At 49.2% G+C, this 10,929-nt stretch overlaps 55 non-coding genes across 55 annotated transcripts; all 55 read left to right on the forward strand.

The window, feature by feature from the left end:
- The first annotated feature begins 625 nt into the window (after positions 1–625).
- Positions 626–707, forward strand: TRNAS-GCU (transfer RNA serine (anticodon GCU)). The gene has a single exon. It is a non-coding gene; the product is annotated as a tRNA-Ser (tRNA).
- Positions 708–799: 92 nt separating this feature from the next.
- TRNAS-GCU (transfer RNA serine (anticodon GCU)) lies at positions 800–881 on the forward strand. The gene has a single exon. It is a non-coding gene; the product is annotated as a tRNA-Ser (tRNA).
- Positions 882–974: 93 nt separating this feature from the next.
- Positions 975–1,056, forward strand: TRNAS-GCU (transfer RNA serine (anticodon GCU)). The gene has a single exon. It is a non-coding gene; the product is annotated as a tRNA-Ser (tRNA).
- Positions 1,057–1,148: 92 nt separating this feature from the next.
- Positions 1,149–1,230, forward strand: TRNAS-GCU (transfer RNA serine (anticodon GCU)). The gene has a single exon. It is a non-coding gene; the product is annotated as a tRNA-Ser (tRNA).
- A 92-nt stretch (positions 1,231–1,322) lies between these two features.
- Positions 1,323–1,404, forward strand: TRNAS-GCU (transfer RNA serine (anticodon GCU)). Its single transcript has one exon. It is a non-coding gene; the product is annotated as a tRNA-Ser (tRNA).
- Positions 1,405–1,497: 93 nt separating this feature from the next.
- On the forward strand, positions 1,498–1,579 carry TRNAS-GCU (transfer RNA serine (anticodon GCU)). The gene has a single exon. It is a non-coding gene; the product is annotated as a tRNA-Ser (tRNA).
- Positions 1,580–1,671: 92 nt separating this feature from the next.
- Positions 1,672–1,756, forward strand: TRNAS-GCU (transfer RNA serine (anticodon GCU)). Its single transcript has one exon. It is a non-coding gene; the product is annotated as a tRNA-Ser (tRNA).
- A 93-nt stretch (positions 1,757–1,849) lies between these two features.
- On the forward strand, positions 1,850–1,934 carry TRNAS-GCU (transfer RNA serine (anticodon GCU)). Its single transcript has one exon. It is a non-coding gene; the product is annotated as a tRNA-Ser (tRNA).
- Positions 1,935–2,027: 93 nt separating this feature from the next.
- Positions 2,028–2,109, forward strand: TRNAS-GCU (transfer RNA serine (anticodon GCU)). Its single transcript has one exon. It is a non-coding gene; the product is annotated as a tRNA-Ser (tRNA).
- A 92-nt stretch (positions 2,110–2,201) lies between these two features.
- Positions 2,202–2,283, forward strand: TRNAS-GCU (transfer RNA serine (anticodon GCU)). Its single transcript has one exon. It is a non-coding gene; the product is annotated as a tRNA-Ser (tRNA).
- A 93-nt stretch (positions 2,284–2,376) lies between these two features.
- TRNAS-GCU (transfer RNA serine (anticodon GCU)) lies at positions 2,377–2,458 on the forward strand. Its single transcript has one exon. It is a non-coding gene; the product is annotated as a tRNA-Ser (tRNA).
- Positions 2,459–2,550: 92 nt separating this feature from the next.
- On the forward strand, positions 2,551–2,635 carry TRNAS-GCU (transfer RNA serine (anticodon GCU)). The gene has a single exon. It is a non-coding gene; the product is annotated as a tRNA-Ser (tRNA).
- Positions 2,636–2,728: 93 nt separating this feature from the next.
- Positions 2,729–2,813, forward strand: TRNAS-GCU (transfer RNA serine (anticodon GCU)). Its single transcript has one exon. It is a non-coding gene; the product is annotated as a tRNA-Ser (tRNA).
- A 93-nt stretch (positions 2,814–2,906) lies between these two features.
- On the forward strand, positions 2,907–2,988 carry TRNAS-GCU (transfer RNA serine (anticodon GCU)). Its single transcript has one exon. It is a non-coding gene; the product is annotated as a tRNA-Ser (tRNA).
- A 92-nt stretch (positions 2,989–3,080) lies between these two features.
- Positions 3,081–3,162, forward strand: TRNAS-GCU (transfer RNA serine (anticodon GCU)). Its single transcript has one exon. It is a non-coding gene; the product is annotated as a tRNA-Ser (tRNA).
- Positions 3,163–3,255: 93 nt separating this feature from the next.
- TRNAS-GCU (transfer RNA serine (anticodon GCU)) lies at positions 3,256–3,337 on the forward strand. Its single transcript has one exon. It is a non-coding gene; the product is annotated as a tRNA-Ser (tRNA).
- Positions 3,338–3,429: 92 nt separating this feature from the next.
- Positions 3,430–3,514, forward strand: TRNAS-GCU (transfer RNA serine (anticodon GCU)). Its single transcript has one exon. It is a non-coding gene; the product is annotated as a tRNA-Ser (tRNA).
- A 93-nt stretch (positions 3,515–3,607) lies between these two features.
- On the forward strand, positions 3,608–3,692 carry TRNAS-GCU (transfer RNA serine (anticodon GCU)). Its single transcript has one exon. It is a non-coding gene; the product is annotated as a tRNA-Ser (tRNA).
- Positions 3,693–3,785: 93 nt separating this feature from the next.
- Positions 3,786–3,867, forward strand: TRNAS-GCU (transfer RNA serine (anticodon GCU)). The gene has a single exon. It is a non-coding gene; the product is annotated as a tRNA-Ser (tRNA).
- A 92-nt stretch (positions 3,868–3,959) lies between these two features.
- Positions 3,960–4,041, forward strand: TRNAS-GCU (transfer RNA serine (anticodon GCU)). The gene has a single exon. It is a non-coding gene; the product is annotated as a tRNA-Ser (tRNA).
- Positions 4,042–4,132: 91 nt separating this feature from the next.
- On the forward strand, positions 4,133–4,214 carry TRNAS-GCU (transfer RNA serine (anticodon GCU)). The gene has a single exon. It is a non-coding gene; the product is annotated as a tRNA-Ser (tRNA).
- A 266-nt stretch (positions 4,215–4,480) lies between these two features.
- Positions 4,481–4,562, forward strand: TRNAS-GCU (transfer RNA serine (anticodon GCU)). Its single transcript has one exon. It is a non-coding gene; the product is annotated as a tRNA-Ser (tRNA).
- A 92-nt stretch (positions 4,563–4,654) lies between these two features.
- On the forward strand, positions 4,655–4,736 carry TRNAS-GCU (transfer RNA serine (anticodon GCU)). Its single transcript has one exon. It is a non-coding gene; the product is annotated as a tRNA-Ser (tRNA).
- Positions 4,737–4,829: 93 nt separating this feature from the next.
- Positions 4,830–4,911, forward strand: TRNAS-GCU (transfer RNA serine (anticodon GCU)). The gene has a single exon. It is a non-coding gene; the product is annotated as a tRNA-Ser (tRNA).
- Positions 4,912–5,004: 93 nt separating this feature from the next.
- TRNAS-GCU (transfer RNA serine (anticodon GCU)) lies at positions 5,005–5,086 on the forward strand. Its single transcript has one exon. It is a non-coding gene; the product is annotated as a tRNA-Ser (tRNA).
- An 84-nt stretch (positions 5,087–5,170) lies between these two features.
- Positions 5,171–5,258, forward strand: TRNAS-GCU (transfer RNA serine (anticodon GCU)). The gene has a single exon. It is a non-coding gene; the product is annotated as a tRNA-Ser (tRNA).
- Positions 5,259–5,348: 90 nt separating this feature from the next.
- Positions 5,349–5,430, forward strand: TRNAS-GCU (transfer RNA serine (anticodon GCU)). Its single transcript has one exon. It is a non-coding gene; the product is annotated as a tRNA-Ser (tRNA).
- Positions 5,431–5,523: 93 nt separating this feature from the next.
- On the forward strand, positions 5,524–5,605 carry TRNAS-GCU (transfer RNA serine (anticodon GCU)). The gene has a single exon. It is a non-coding gene; the product is annotated as a tRNA-Ser (tRNA).
- Positions 5,606–5,705: 100 nt separating this feature from the next.
- Positions 5,706–5,787, forward strand: TRNAS-GCU (transfer RNA serine (anticodon GCU)). Its single transcript has one exon. It is a non-coding gene; the product is annotated as a tRNA-Ser (tRNA).
- A 93-nt stretch (positions 5,788–5,880) lies between these two features.
- TRNAS-ACU (transfer RNA serine (anticodon ACU)) lies at positions 5,881–5,962 on the forward strand. Its single transcript has one exon. It is a non-coding gene; the product is annotated as a tRNA-Ser (tRNA).
- A 93-nt stretch (positions 5,963–6,055) lies between these two features.
- On the forward strand, positions 6,056–6,137 carry TRNAS-GCU (transfer RNA serine (anticodon GCU)). The gene has a single exon. It is a non-coding gene; the product is annotated as a tRNA-Ser (tRNA).
- A 261-nt stretch (positions 6,138–6,398) lies between these two features.
- On the forward strand, positions 6,399–6,480 carry TRNAS-GCU (transfer RNA serine (anticodon GCU)). Its single transcript has one exon. It is a non-coding gene; the product is annotated as a tRNA-Ser (tRNA).
- A 92-nt stretch (positions 6,481–6,572) lies between these two features.
- TRNAR-UCU (transfer RNA arginine (anticodon UCU)) lies at positions 6,573–6,654 on the forward strand. The gene has a single exon. It is a non-coding gene; the product is annotated as a tRNA-Arg (tRNA).
- Positions 6,655–6,746: 92 nt separating this feature from the next.
- On the forward strand, positions 6,747–6,828 carry TRNAR-UCU (transfer RNA arginine (anticodon UCU)). Its single transcript has one exon. It is a non-coding gene; the product is annotated as a tRNA-Arg (tRNA).
- Positions 6,829–6,921: 93 nt separating this feature from the next.
- On the forward strand, positions 6,922–7,003 carry TRNAS-GCU (transfer RNA serine (anticodon GCU)). Its single transcript has one exon. It is a non-coding gene; the product is annotated as a tRNA-Ser (tRNA).
- Positions 7,004–7,096: 93 nt separating this feature from the next.
- On the forward strand, positions 7,097–7,178 carry TRNAS-GCU (transfer RNA serine (anticodon GCU)). Its single transcript has one exon. It is a non-coding gene; the product is annotated as a tRNA-Ser (tRNA).
- Positions 7,179–7,271: 93 nt separating this feature from the next.
- Positions 7,272–7,353, forward strand: TRNAS-GCU (transfer RNA serine (anticodon GCU)). Its single transcript has one exon. It is a non-coding gene; the product is annotated as a tRNA-Ser (tRNA).
- Positions 7,354–7,446: 93 nt separating this feature from the next.
- On the forward strand, positions 7,447–7,528 carry TRNAS-GCU (transfer RNA serine (anticodon GCU)). Its single transcript has one exon. It is a non-coding gene; the product is annotated as a tRNA-Ser (tRNA).
- A 93-nt stretch (positions 7,529–7,621) lies between these two features.
- TRNAS-GCU (transfer RNA serine (anticodon GCU)) lies at positions 7,622–7,703 on the forward strand. Its single transcript has one exon. It is a non-coding gene; the product is annotated as a tRNA-Ser (tRNA).
- A 92-nt stretch (positions 7,704–7,795) lies between these two features.
- Positions 7,796–7,877, forward strand: TRNAS-GCU (transfer RNA serine (anticodon GCU)). Its single transcript has one exon. It is a non-coding gene; the product is annotated as a tRNA-Ser (tRNA).
- A 93-nt stretch (positions 7,878–7,970) lies between these two features.
- TRNAS-GCU (transfer RNA serine (anticodon GCU)) lies at positions 7,971–8,052 on the forward strand. Its single transcript has one exon. It is a non-coding gene; the product is annotated as a tRNA-Ser (tRNA).
- A 93-nt stretch (positions 8,053–8,145) lies between these two features.
- TRNAS-GCU (transfer RNA serine (anticodon GCU)) lies at positions 8,146–8,230 on the forward strand. The gene has a single exon. It is a non-coding gene; the product is annotated as a tRNA-Ser (tRNA).
- Positions 8,231–8,323: 93 nt separating this feature from the next.
- On the forward strand, positions 8,324–8,405 carry TRNAS-GCU (transfer RNA serine (anticodon GCU)). The gene has a single exon. It is a non-coding gene; the product is annotated as a tRNA-Ser (tRNA).
- A 91-nt stretch (positions 8,406–8,496) lies between these two features.
- On the forward strand, positions 8,497–8,578 carry TRNAS-GCU (transfer RNA serine (anticodon GCU)). The gene has a single exon. It is a non-coding gene; the product is annotated as a tRNA-Ser (tRNA).
- A 91-nt stretch (positions 8,579–8,669) lies between these two features.
- Positions 8,670–8,751, forward strand: TRNAS-GCU (transfer RNA serine (anticodon GCU)). The gene has a single exon. It is a non-coding gene; the product is annotated as a tRNA-Ser (tRNA).
- A 93-nt stretch (positions 8,752–8,844) lies between these two features.
- Positions 8,845–8,926, forward strand: TRNAS-GCU (transfer RNA serine (anticodon GCU)). The gene has a single exon. It is a non-coding gene; the product is annotated as a tRNA-Ser (tRNA).
- Positions 8,927–9,018: 92 nt separating this feature from the next.
- TRNAS-GCU (transfer RNA serine (anticodon GCU)) lies at positions 9,019–9,100 on the forward strand. The gene has a single exon. It is a non-coding gene; the product is annotated as a tRNA-Ser (tRNA).
- Positions 9,101–9,367: 267 nt separating this feature from the next.
- TRNAS-GCU (transfer RNA serine (anticodon GCU)) lies at positions 9,368–9,445 on the forward strand. Its single transcript has one exon. It is a non-coding gene; the product is annotated as a tRNA-Ser (tRNA).
- Positions 9,446–9,535: 90 nt separating this feature from the next.
- TRNAS-GCU (transfer RNA serine (anticodon GCU)) lies at positions 9,536–9,615 on the forward strand. Its single transcript has one exon. It is a non-coding gene; the product is annotated as a tRNA-Ser (tRNA).
- A 92-nt stretch (positions 9,616–9,707) lies between these two features.
- On the forward strand, positions 9,708–9,789 carry TRNAS-GCU (transfer RNA serine (anticodon GCU)). The gene has a single exon. It is a non-coding gene; the product is annotated as a tRNA-Ser (tRNA).
- A 92-nt stretch (positions 9,790–9,881) lies between these two features.
- TRNAS-GCU (transfer RNA serine (anticodon GCU)) lies at positions 9,882–9,963 on the forward strand. The gene has a single exon. It is a non-coding gene; the product is annotated as a tRNA-Ser (tRNA).
- A 93-nt stretch (positions 9,964–10,056) lies between these two features.
- TRNAS-GCU (transfer RNA serine (anticodon GCU)) lies at positions 10,057–10,138 on the forward strand. The gene has a single exon. It is a non-coding gene; the product is annotated as a tRNA-Ser (tRNA).
- Positions 10,139–10,231: 93 nt separating this feature from the next.
- Positions 10,232–10,313, forward strand: TRNAS-GCU (transfer RNA serine (anticodon GCU)). Its single transcript has one exon. It is a non-coding gene; the product is annotated as a tRNA-Ser (tRNA).
- A 93-nt stretch (positions 10,314–10,406) lies between these two features.
- TRNAS-GCU (transfer RNA serine (anticodon GCU)) lies at positions 10,407–10,488 on the forward strand. Its single transcript has one exon. It is a non-coding gene; the product is annotated as a tRNA-Ser (tRNA).
- A 92-nt stretch (positions 10,489–10,580) lies between these two features.
- Positions 10,581–10,662, forward strand: TRNAS-GCU (transfer RNA serine (anticodon GCU)). Its single transcript has one exon. It is a non-coding gene; the product is annotated as a tRNA-Ser (tRNA).
- Positions 10,663–10,929: the final 267 nt, after the last annotated feature.

Raw genomic sequence — 10,929 nt, forward strand, 5'->3', positions numbered from 1 at the left:
TCGAGCTTTATGTAGATCATTTACATTTCTGAATTAATCTGGGGAAGAACGGTACTTTCTACAATAAGCACTTCCAGCTCTGAAGCCACTGGCCATTAGATCATGTACGTATAAATATAGTTTTAATTACCTATGAGGATTTTAATGGACTGCTAATCCATTAGGACTCACCCAATGTATGTTCGAATCCAATCCCTATCGCGTCGTTTTTTTTTTTATGTTTCAGAGTACAAAACAGATTTTTAATTTTCTTATAATTACAGTCGTCTGCAATTTTCCAGAGGCGGCCGAGCGGTTAAGGCGATGGACTGCTAATCCATTGGGCTCTGCCCGCGTGGAATCGAATCCCATCCTCGTCGTCATGCATCTTTTTTTTTGCCTAACATAACACGAAATCTATTCTTAATTTTATGACATTCACTGTCGTCTGTGCGATCGGTCGGGATATTTCCGACGAGGTGGACGAGCGGTTAAGGCGATGGGCTGCTAATTCATTGGGGTCTGCCCCCGTGGGTTCGAATCCCATACTCGTGATCATGCATTTTTTTTTTGCCTAACATAACGTGAAATCATTTTTAATTTTCTGACACTCACTGTCGTCTGTGCGATCGGTTGGAGCGTTTCCGACGAGGTGGCCGAGCGGTTAAGGCAGTGGACTGCTAATCCATTGGGCTCTTCCCGCGTGGGTTCGAAGCCCATCCTCGTCGTCATGCATCTTTTTTTTGCCTAACATAACACGAAATGTATTTTTAATTTTCTGACACTCACTGTCGTCTGTGCGATCGGTCGGGGCGTTTCCGACGAGGTGGCCGAGCATTTAAGGCGATGGACTGCTAATCCATTGGGCTCTGGCCGCGTGGGTTCGAATCCCATCCTCGTCGTCTTGCATCTTTTTTTTCGCCTAACATAGCACGTAAGCTATTTTTAATTTTCAGACACTCACTGTCGTCTGTGCGATCGGTTGGAGCGTTTCCGACGAGGTGGTAGAGCGGTTAAGGCGGTGGACTGCTAATCCATTGGGCTCTACCCGCGTGGGTTCGAAGCCCATCCTCGTCGTCATGCATCTTTTTTTTGCCTAACATAACACGAAATGTATTTTTAATTTTCTGACACTCACTGTCGTCTGTGCGATCGGTTGGAGCGTTTCCGACGAGGTGGCCGAGCGGTTAAGGCGATGGACTGCTAATCCATTGGGCTCTACCCGCGTGGGTTCGAAGCCCATCCTCGTCGTCATGCATCTTTTTTTTGCCTAACATAACACGAAATGTATTTTTAATATTCTGACACTCACTGTCGTCTGTGCGATCGGTCGGGGCGTTTCCGACGAGGTGGCCGAGCATTTAAGGCGATGGACTGCTAATCCATTGGGCTCTGGCCGCGTGGGTTCGAATCCCATCCTCGTCGTCTTGCATCTTTTTTTTCGCCTAACATAGCACGTAAGCTATTTTTAATTTTCAGACACTCACTGTCGTCTGTGCGATCGGTTGGAGCGTTTCCGACGAGGTGGTAGAGCGGTTAAGGCGGTGGACTGCTAATCCATTGGGCTCTACCCGCGTGGGTTCGAATCCCATCCTCGTCGTCATGCATCTTTTTTTTTGCCTAACATAACGTGAAGTCATTTTTAATTTTCTGACACTCACTGTCGTCTGTGCGATCGGTCGGGGAATTTCCGACGAGGTGGCCGAGTGGTTAAGGCGATGGACTGCTAATCCATTGGGCTCTGCCCGCGTGGGTTCGAATTCCATCCTCCTCGTCGTCTTGCATCTTTTTTTTTGCCTAACATAGCACGTAAGCTATTTTTAATTTTCAGACACTCACTGTCGTCTGTGCGATCGGTTGGAGCGTTTCCGACGAGGTGGCCGAGTGGTTAAGGCGATGGACTGCTAATCCATTGGGCTCTGCCCGCGTGGGTTCGAATTCCATCCTCCTCGTCGTCTTGCATCTTTTTTTTTGCCTAACATAACACGTAAGCTATTTTTAATTTTCAGACACTCACTGTCGTCTGTGCGATCGGTTGGAGCGTTTCCGACGAGGTGGCCGAGCGGTTAAGGCGGTGGACTGCTAATCCATTGGGCTGTACCCGCGTGGGTTCGAATCCCATCCTCGTCGTCATGCATCATTTCTTTGCCTAACATAACACGAAATGTATTTTTAATATTCTGACACTCACTGTCGTCTGTGCGATCGGTCGGGGCGTTTCCGACGAGGTGGCCGAGCATTTAAGGCGATGGACTGCTAATCCATTGGGCTCTGGCCGCGTGGGTTCGAATCCTATCTTCGTCGTCTTGCATCTTTTTTTTCGCCTAACATAGCACGTAAGCTATTTTTAATTTTCAGACACTCACTGTCGTCTGTGCGATCGGTTGGAGCGTTTCCGACGAGGTGGTAGAGCGGTTAAGGCGGTGGACTGCTAATCCATTGGGCTCTACCCGCGTGGGTTCGAATCCCATCCTCGTCGTCATGCATCTTTTTTTTTGCCTAACATAACGTGAAGTCATTTTTAATTTTCTGACACTCACTGTCGTCTGTGCGATCGGTCGGGGAATTTCCGACGAGGTGGCCGAGTGGTTAAGGCGATGGACTGCTAATCCATTGCGCTCTGCCCGCGTGGGTTCGAATTCCATCCTCCTCGTCGTCTTGCATCTTTTTTTTTGCCTAACATAGCACGTAAGCTATTTTTAATTTTCAGACACTCACTGTCGTCTGTGCGATCGGTTGGAGCGTTTCCGACGAGGTGGCCGAGTGGTTAAGGCGATGGACTGCTAATCCATTGGGCTCTGCCCGCGTGGGTTCGAATTCCATCCTCCTCGTCGTCTTGCATCTTTTTTTTTGCCTAACATAACACGTAAGCTATTTTTAATTTTCAGACACTCACTGTCGTCTGTGCGATCGGTTGGAGCGTTTCCGACGAGGTGGCCGAGCGGTTAAGGCGGTGGACTGCTAATCCATTGGGCTCTACCCGCGTGGGTTCGAATCCCATCCTCGTCGTCATGCATCATTTCTTTGCCTAACATAACACGAAATGTATTTTTAATATTCTGACACTCACTGTCGTCTGTGCGATCGGTCGGGGCGTTTCCGACGAGGTGGCCGAGCATTTAAGGCGATGGACTGCTAATCCATTGGGCTCTGGCCGCGTGGGTTCGAATCCTATCTTCGTCGTCTTGCATCTTTTTTTTCGCCTAACATAGCACGTAAGCTATTTTTAATTTTCAGACACTCACTGTCGTCTGTGCGATCGGTTGGAGCGTTTCCGACGAGGTGGTAGAGCGGTTAAGGCGGTGGACTGCTAATCCATTGGGCTCTACCCGCGTGGGTTCGAATCCCATCCTCGTCGTCATGCATCTTTTTTTTTGCCTAACATAACGTGAAGTCATTTTTAATTTTCTGACACTCACTGTCGTCTGTGCGATCGGTCGGGGAATTTCCGACGAGGTGGCCGAGTGGTTAAGGCGATGGACTGCTAATCCATTGGGCTCTGCCCGCGTGGGTTCGAATTCCATCCTCCTCGTCGTCTTGCATCTTTTTTTTTGCCTAACATAGCACGTAAGCTATTTTTAATTTTCAGACACTCACTGTCGTCTGTGCGATCGGTTGGAGCGTTTCCGACGAGGTGGCCGAGTGGTTAAGGCGATGGACTGCTAATCCATTGGGCTCTGCCCGCGTGGGTTCGAATTCCATCCTCCTCGTCGTCTTGCATCTTTTTTTTTGCCTAACATAACACGTAAGCTATTTTTAATTTTCAGACACTCACTGTCGTCTGTGCGATCGGTTGGAGCGTTCCCGACGAGGTGGCCGAGCGGTTAAGGCGGTGGACTGCTAATCCATTGGGCTCTACCCGCGTGGGTTCGAATCCCATCCTCGTCGTCATGCATCATTTCTTTGCCTAACATAACACGAAATGTATTTTTAATTTTCTGACACTCACTGTCGTCTGTGCGATCGGTCGGGGCGTTTCCGACGAGGTGGCCGAGTGGTTAAGGCGGTGGACTGCTATTCCGTTGGGCTCTACCCGCGTGGGTTCGAATCCCATCCTCGTCGTTATGCATCTTCTTTTTCCCTACCATAACGTGAAATCATTTTTAATTTTCTGACACTCACTGTCGTCTGTGCGATCGATTGGAGCGTTTCCGACAAGGTGGCCGAGCGGTTAAGGCGATGGACTGCTAATCCATTGGGCTCTGCCCGCGTGGGTTCGAATCCCATCCTCGTCGTCTTGCGTCTTTTTTTTTGCCTAACATAACACGAAATCTATTCTTAATTTTATGACATTCACTGTCGTCTGTGCGATCGGTCGGGATATTTCCGACGAGGTGGACGAGCGGTTAAGGCGATGGGCTGCTAATTCATTGGGGTCTGCCCCCGTGGGTTCGAATCCCATACTCGTGATCATGCATTTTTTTTTTGCCTAACATAACGTGAAATCATTTTTAATTTTCTGACACTCACTGTCGTCTGTGCGATCGGTTGCAGCGTTTCCGACGAGGTGGCCGAGCGGTTAAGGCAGTGGACTGCTAATCCATTGGGCTCTTCCCGCGTGGGTTCGAATCCCATCCTCGTCGTCATGCATCTTTTTTTTGCCTAACATAACACGAAATGTATTTTTAATTTTCTGACACTCACTGTCGTCTGTGCGATCGGTCGGGGCGTTTCCGACGAGGTGGCCGAGCATTTAAGGCGATGGACTGCTAATCCATTGGGCTCTGGCCGCGTGGGTTCGAATCCCATCCTCGTCGTCTTGCATCTTTTTTTTCGCCTAACATAGCACGTAAGCTATTTTTAATTTTCAGACACTCACTGTCGTCTGTGCGATCGGTTGGAGCGTTTCCGACGAGGTGGCCGAGTGGTTAAGGCGGTGGACTGCTATTCCGGTTGGCTCTGCCCGCGTGGGTTCGAATCCCATCCTCGTCGTCTTGCATCTTTTTTTTTGCCTAACATAACACGTAAGCTATTTTTAATTTTCAGACACTCACAGTCGTCTGTGCGATCGGTTGGAGCGTTTCCGGCGAGGTGGCCGAGTGGTTAAAGCGGTGGACTGCTAATCCATTGGGCTCTGCCCACGTGGGTTCGAATCCCATCCTCGTCGTCATGCATCTTTTTTTTTGCCTAACATAACGCGAAATGTATTTTTAATTTTCTGACACTCACTGTCGTCTGTGCGATCGGTCGGGGCGTTACCGACGAGGTGGCCGAGCGGTTAAGGCGGTGGACTGCTAATCCATTGGGCTCTGCTCGCGTGGGTTCGAATCCCATCGCCATTCATCTTTTTTTTTGCCTAACATAACACGAAATCTATTTTTAATTTTCTGACACTCACTGTCGTCTGTGCGATCGGTCGGGACATTTCCGACGAGGTGGCCGAGCGGTTAAGGCGATGGACTGCTAGTCCATTGGGCTTTGCCCGCGTGGGTTCGAATCCCATCCTCGTCGTCATGCATCTTTTTTTTTGCCTAACATAACCCGAAATGTATTTTTAATTTTCTGACACTCACTGTCGTCTGTGCGATCGGGCGGGGCGAGTCCGACGAGGTGGCCGAGCGGTTAAGGCGATGGACTGCTAATCCATTGGGCTCTGGCCGCGTGGGTTCGAATCCCATCCTCGTCGTCATGCATTCATGCATCTTTTTTTTTGCCTAACATAACGTGAAATAATTTTTAATTTTCTGACACTCACTGTCGTCTGTGCGATCGGTCGGGACATTTACGACGAGGTGGCCGAGCGGTTAAGGCGATGGACTGCTATTCCATTGGGCTTTGCCCGCCTGGGTTCGAATCCCATCCTCGTCGTCATGCATCATTTTTTTTGCCTAACATAACGCGAAATGTATTTTTAATTTTCTGACACTAAATGTCGTCTGTGCGATCTGCCGGGGGGTTTCCGACGAGGTGGCCGAGCGGTTAAGGCGATGGACAACTAATCCATTGGGCTCTGCCCGCGTGGGTTCGAATCCCATTCTCGTCGTCATGCATCTTTTTTTTTGCCTAACATAACGTGAAATGTATTTTTAATTTTCTGACACTCACTGTCGTCTGTGCGATCGGTCGTGACGTTCCCGACGAGGTGGCCGAGCGGTTAAGGCGATGGACTGCTAATCCATTGGGCTCTGCCCGCGTTGGTTCGAATCCCATCCTCGTCGTCATTCATCTTTTTTTTTGCCTAACATAACACGAAATCTATTTTTAATTTTATGACATTCACTGTCGTCTGAGCGATCGGTCGGGGTATTTCCGACGAGGTGGACGAGCGGTTAAGGCGATGGACTGCTAATTCATTGGGCTCTACCCCCGTGGGTTCGAATCCCATACTCGTGATCATGCATTTTTTGTAGCATAACACGAATTCTATTTTTAATCTTCTAACACTCACTGTCGTCTGTGCGATCGGTCGGGGCGTTTCCGACGAGGTGGCCGAGCGGTTAAGGCGATGGACTGCTAATCCATTGGGCTCTGCCCGCGTGGGTTCGAAGCCCATCCTCGTCGTCATGCATCTTTTTTTTGCCTAACATAACACGAAATGTATTTTTAATTTTCTGACACTCACTGTCGTCTGTGCGATCGGTCGAGGCGTTTCCGACGAGGTGGCCGAGCGGTTAAGGCGGTGGACTTCTAATCCATTGGGCTCTGCCCGCGGGGGTTCGAATCCCATCCTCGTCGTCATGCATCTTTTCTTTGCCTAACATAACACGACATGTATTTTTAATTTTCTGACACTCACTGTCGTCTGTGCGATCGGTCGGGGCGTTTCCGACGAGGTGGCCGAGCGGTTAAGGCGGTGGACTTCTAATCCATTGGGCTCTGCCCGCGTGGATTCGAATACCATCCTCGGCGTCATTCATTTTTTTTTTTGCCTAACATAACGCGAAATGCATTTTTAATATTCTGACACTCACTGTCGTCTGTGCGATCTGTCGGGGCGTTTCCGACGAGGTGGCCGAGCGGTTAAGGCGATGGACTGCTAATCCATTGGGCTCTGCCCGCGTGGGTTCGAATCCCATCCTCGTCGTCATGCATCTTCTTTTTTGCCTAACATAACGCGAAATGTATTTTTAATTTTCTGACACTAACTGTCGTCTGTGCGATCTGTCGGGGCGTTTCCGACGAGGTGGCCGAGCGGTTAAGGCGATGGACTGCTAATCCATTGGGCTCTGCCCGCGTGGGTTCGAATCCCATCCTCGTCGTCATGCATCTTTTTTTTTGCCTAACATAACGCGAAATGTATTTTTAATTTTCTGACACTCACACTCGTCTGTGCGATCGGTCGTGACGTTTCCGACGAGGTGGCCGAGCGGTTAAGGCGATGGACTGCTAATCCATTGGGCTCTGCCCGCGTGGGTTCGAATCCCATCCTCGTCGTCATGCATCATTTTTTTTGCCTAACATAACGCGAAATGTATTTTTAATTTTCTGACACTAACTGTCGTCTGTGCGATCTGTCGGGGCGTTTCCGACGAGGTGGCCGAGCGGTTAAGGCGATGGACTGCTAATCCATTGGGCTCTGCCCGCGTGGGTTCGAATCCCATCCTCGTCGTCATGCATCTTTTTTTTTGCCTAACATAACGCGAAATGTATTTTTAATTTTCTGACACTCACTGTCGTCTGTGCGATCGGTCGTGACGTTTCCGACGAGGTGGCCGAGCGGTTAAGGCGATGGACTGCTAATCCATTGGGCTCTGCCCGCGTGGGTTCGAATCCCATCCTCGTCGTCATGCGTCTTTTTTTCGCCTAGCATAACACGAAATGTATTTTTAATTTTCTGACACTAACTGTCGTCTGTGCGATCTGTCGAGGCGTTTCCGACGAGGTGGCCGAGCGGTTAAGGCGATGGACTGCTAATCCATTGGGCTCTGCCCGCGTGGGTTCGAATCCCATCCTCGTCGTCATGCATCTTTTTTTTTGCCTAACATAACGCGAAATGTATTTTTAATTTTCTGACACTCACTGTCGTCTGTGCGATCGGTCGTGACGTTTCCGACGAGGTGGCCGAGCGGTTAAGGCGATGGACTGCTAATCCATTGGGCTCTGCCCGCGTGGGTTCGAATCCCATCCTCGTCGTCATGCATCTTTTTTTTTGCCTAACATAACGCGAAATGTATTTTTAATTTTCTGACACTCACTGTCGTCTGTGCGATCGGTCGTGACGTTTCCGACGAAATGGCCGAGCGGTTAAGGCGGTGGACTGCTAATCCATTGGGCTCTGCCCGCGTGGGTTCGAATCCCATCCTCCTCGTCGTCTTGCATCTTTTTTTTTGCCTAACATAACACGTAAGCTATTTTTAATTTTCAGACACTCACTGTCGTCTGTGCGATCGGTTGGAGCGTTTCCGACGAGGTGGCCGAGCGGTTAAGGCGGTGGACTGCTAATCCATTGGGCTCTACCCGCGTGGGTTCGAATTCCATCCTCGTCGTCATGCATTTTTTTTTTGCCTAACATAACGTGAAATCATTTTTAATTTTCTGACACTCACTGTCGTCTGTGCGATCGGTCGGGGAATTTCCGACAAGGTGGCCGAGCGGTTAAGGCGGTGGACTGCTATTCCGTTGGGCTCTGCCCGCGTGGGTTCGAATCCCATCCTCGTCGTTATGCATCTTTTTTTTGCCTAACATAACGTGAAATCATTTTTAATTTTCTGACACTCACTGTCGTCTGTGCGATCGGTCGTGACGTTTCCGACGAGGTGGCCGAGCGGTTAAGGCGATGGACTGCTAATCCATTGGGCTCTGCCCGCGTGGGTTCGAATCCCATCCTCGTCGTCTTGCATCTTTTTTTTTGCCTAACATAACACGTAAGCTATTTTAAATTTTCAGACACTCACTGTCGTCTGTGCGATCGGTCGTGACATTTCCGACGAGGTGGCCGAGCGGTTAAGGCGATGGACTGCTAATCCATTGGGCTCTGCCCGCGTGGGTTCGAATCCCATCCTCGTCGTCATGCGTCTTTTTTTCGCCTAGCATAACACGAAATGTATTTTTAATTTTCTGACACTCACTGTCGTCTGTGCGATCGGTCGGTGCGTTTCCGACGAGGTGGCCGAGCGGTTAAGGCGGTGGACTGCTAATCCATTGGGCTCTGCCCGCGTGGGTTCGAATCCCATCCTCGTCGTCATGCATCTTTTCTTTGCCTAACATAACACGAAATGTATTTTTAATTTTCTGACACTCACTGTCGTCTGTGCGATCGGTCGGAGTGTTTCCGACGAGGTGGCCGAGCGGTTAAGGCGATGGACTGCTAGTCCATTGGGCTCTGTCCGCGTGGGTTCGAATACCTTCCTCGGCGTCATTCATTTTTTTTTTTGCCTAACATAACGCGAAATGCATTTTTAATTTTCTGACACTCACTGTCGTCTGTGCGATCTGTCGGGGCGTTTCCGACGAGGTGGCCGAGCGGTTAAGGCGATGGACTGCTAATCCATCGCCCGCGTGGGTTCGAATTCCATCCTCTTCGTCATGCATCTTCTTTTTTGCCTAACATAACGCGAAATGTATTTTTAATTTTCTGACACTCACTGTCGTCTGTGCGATCTGTCGTTGCTTTTCCGACGAGGTGGCCGAGCGGTTAAGGCGATGGACTGCTAATCCATTGGGCTCTGCCCGCGTGTTCGAATTCCATCCTCGTCGTCATGCATCTTTTTTTTTGCCTAACATAACGCGAATGTATTTTTAATTTTCTGACACTCACTGTCGTCTGTGTGATCGGTCGTGATGTTTCCGACGAGATGGCCGAGCGGTTAAGGCGATGGACTGCTAATCCATTGGGCTCTGCCCGCGTGGGTTCGAGTCCCATCCTCGTCGTCATGCTTTTTTTTTTTTGCCTAACATAACGTGAAATCATTTTTAATTTTCTGACACTCACTGTCGTCTTTGCGATCGGTCGTGACGTTTCCGACGAGGTTGCCGAGCGGTTAAGGCGATGGACTGCTAATCCATTGGGCTCTGCCCGTGTGGGTTCGAATCCCATCCTCGTCGTCATGCATTTTTTTTTTTGCCTAACATAACGCGAAATGTATTTTTAATTTTCTGACACTAACTGTCGTCTGTGCGATCTGTCGGGGCTTTTCCGACGAGTTGGCCGAGCGGTTAAGGCGATGGACTGCTAATCCATTGGGCTCTGCCCGCGTGGGTTCGAATCCCATCCTCGTCGTCATGCATCTTTTTTTTTGCCTAACATAACGCGAAATGTATTTTTAATTTTCTGACACTAACTGTCGTCTGTGCGATCTGTCGGGGCGATTCCGACGAGGTGGCCGAGCGGTTAAGGCAATGGACTGCTAATCCATTGGGCTCTGCCCGCGTGGGTTCGAATCCCATCCTCGTCGTCATGCATCTTTTTTTTTGCCTAACATAACGCGAAATGTATTTTTAATTTTCTGACACTAACTGTCGTCTGTGCGATCTGTCGGGGCGTTTCCGACGAGGTGGCCGAGCGGTTAAGGCGATGGACTGCTAATCCATTGGGCTCTGCCCGCGTGGGTTCGAATCCCATCCTCGTCGTCATGCATCGTTTTTTCGCCTAACATAACGCGAAATGTATTTTTAATTTTCTGACACTCACTGTCGTCTGTGCGATCGGTCGTGCCGTTTCCGACGAGGTGGCCGAGCGGTTAAGGCTCTGGACTGCTAATCCATTGGGCTCTGCCCGCGTGGGTTCGAATCCCATCCTCGTCGTCATGCGTCTTTTTTTTTTTTTTTTTTGCCTAACATAACACGCAATGTATTTTTAATTTTCTGACACGTTGCCGGGGAGCCGGCAACAACGTGATGAGCAGATGTTCTGTCATTTGAATCTAGCCTCAGTTTCTCACTGTGCTGTAGTGTTTGCAATCTTATTTTTTAAAAAAAATTATTAAATATTATTTATAATTTCATTTTCGTAAATTTTTTTAAATTTTTCTATGCATTTCAAGTCTCAGTTGAAATCATAGAAAATTACAA

The sequence above is a fragment of the Pholcus phalangioides genome, unplaced genomic scaffold (genome assembly GCF_987345545.1).
Source record: "Pholcus phalangioides strain wild (caught in Gottingen) unplaced genomic scaffold, Ppha-v1.0 ptg000003l_1, whole genome shotgun sequence".
Lineage (NCBI taxonomy): Eukaryota > Metazoa > Arthropoda > Arachnida > Araneae > Pholcidae > Pholcus > Pholcus phalangioides.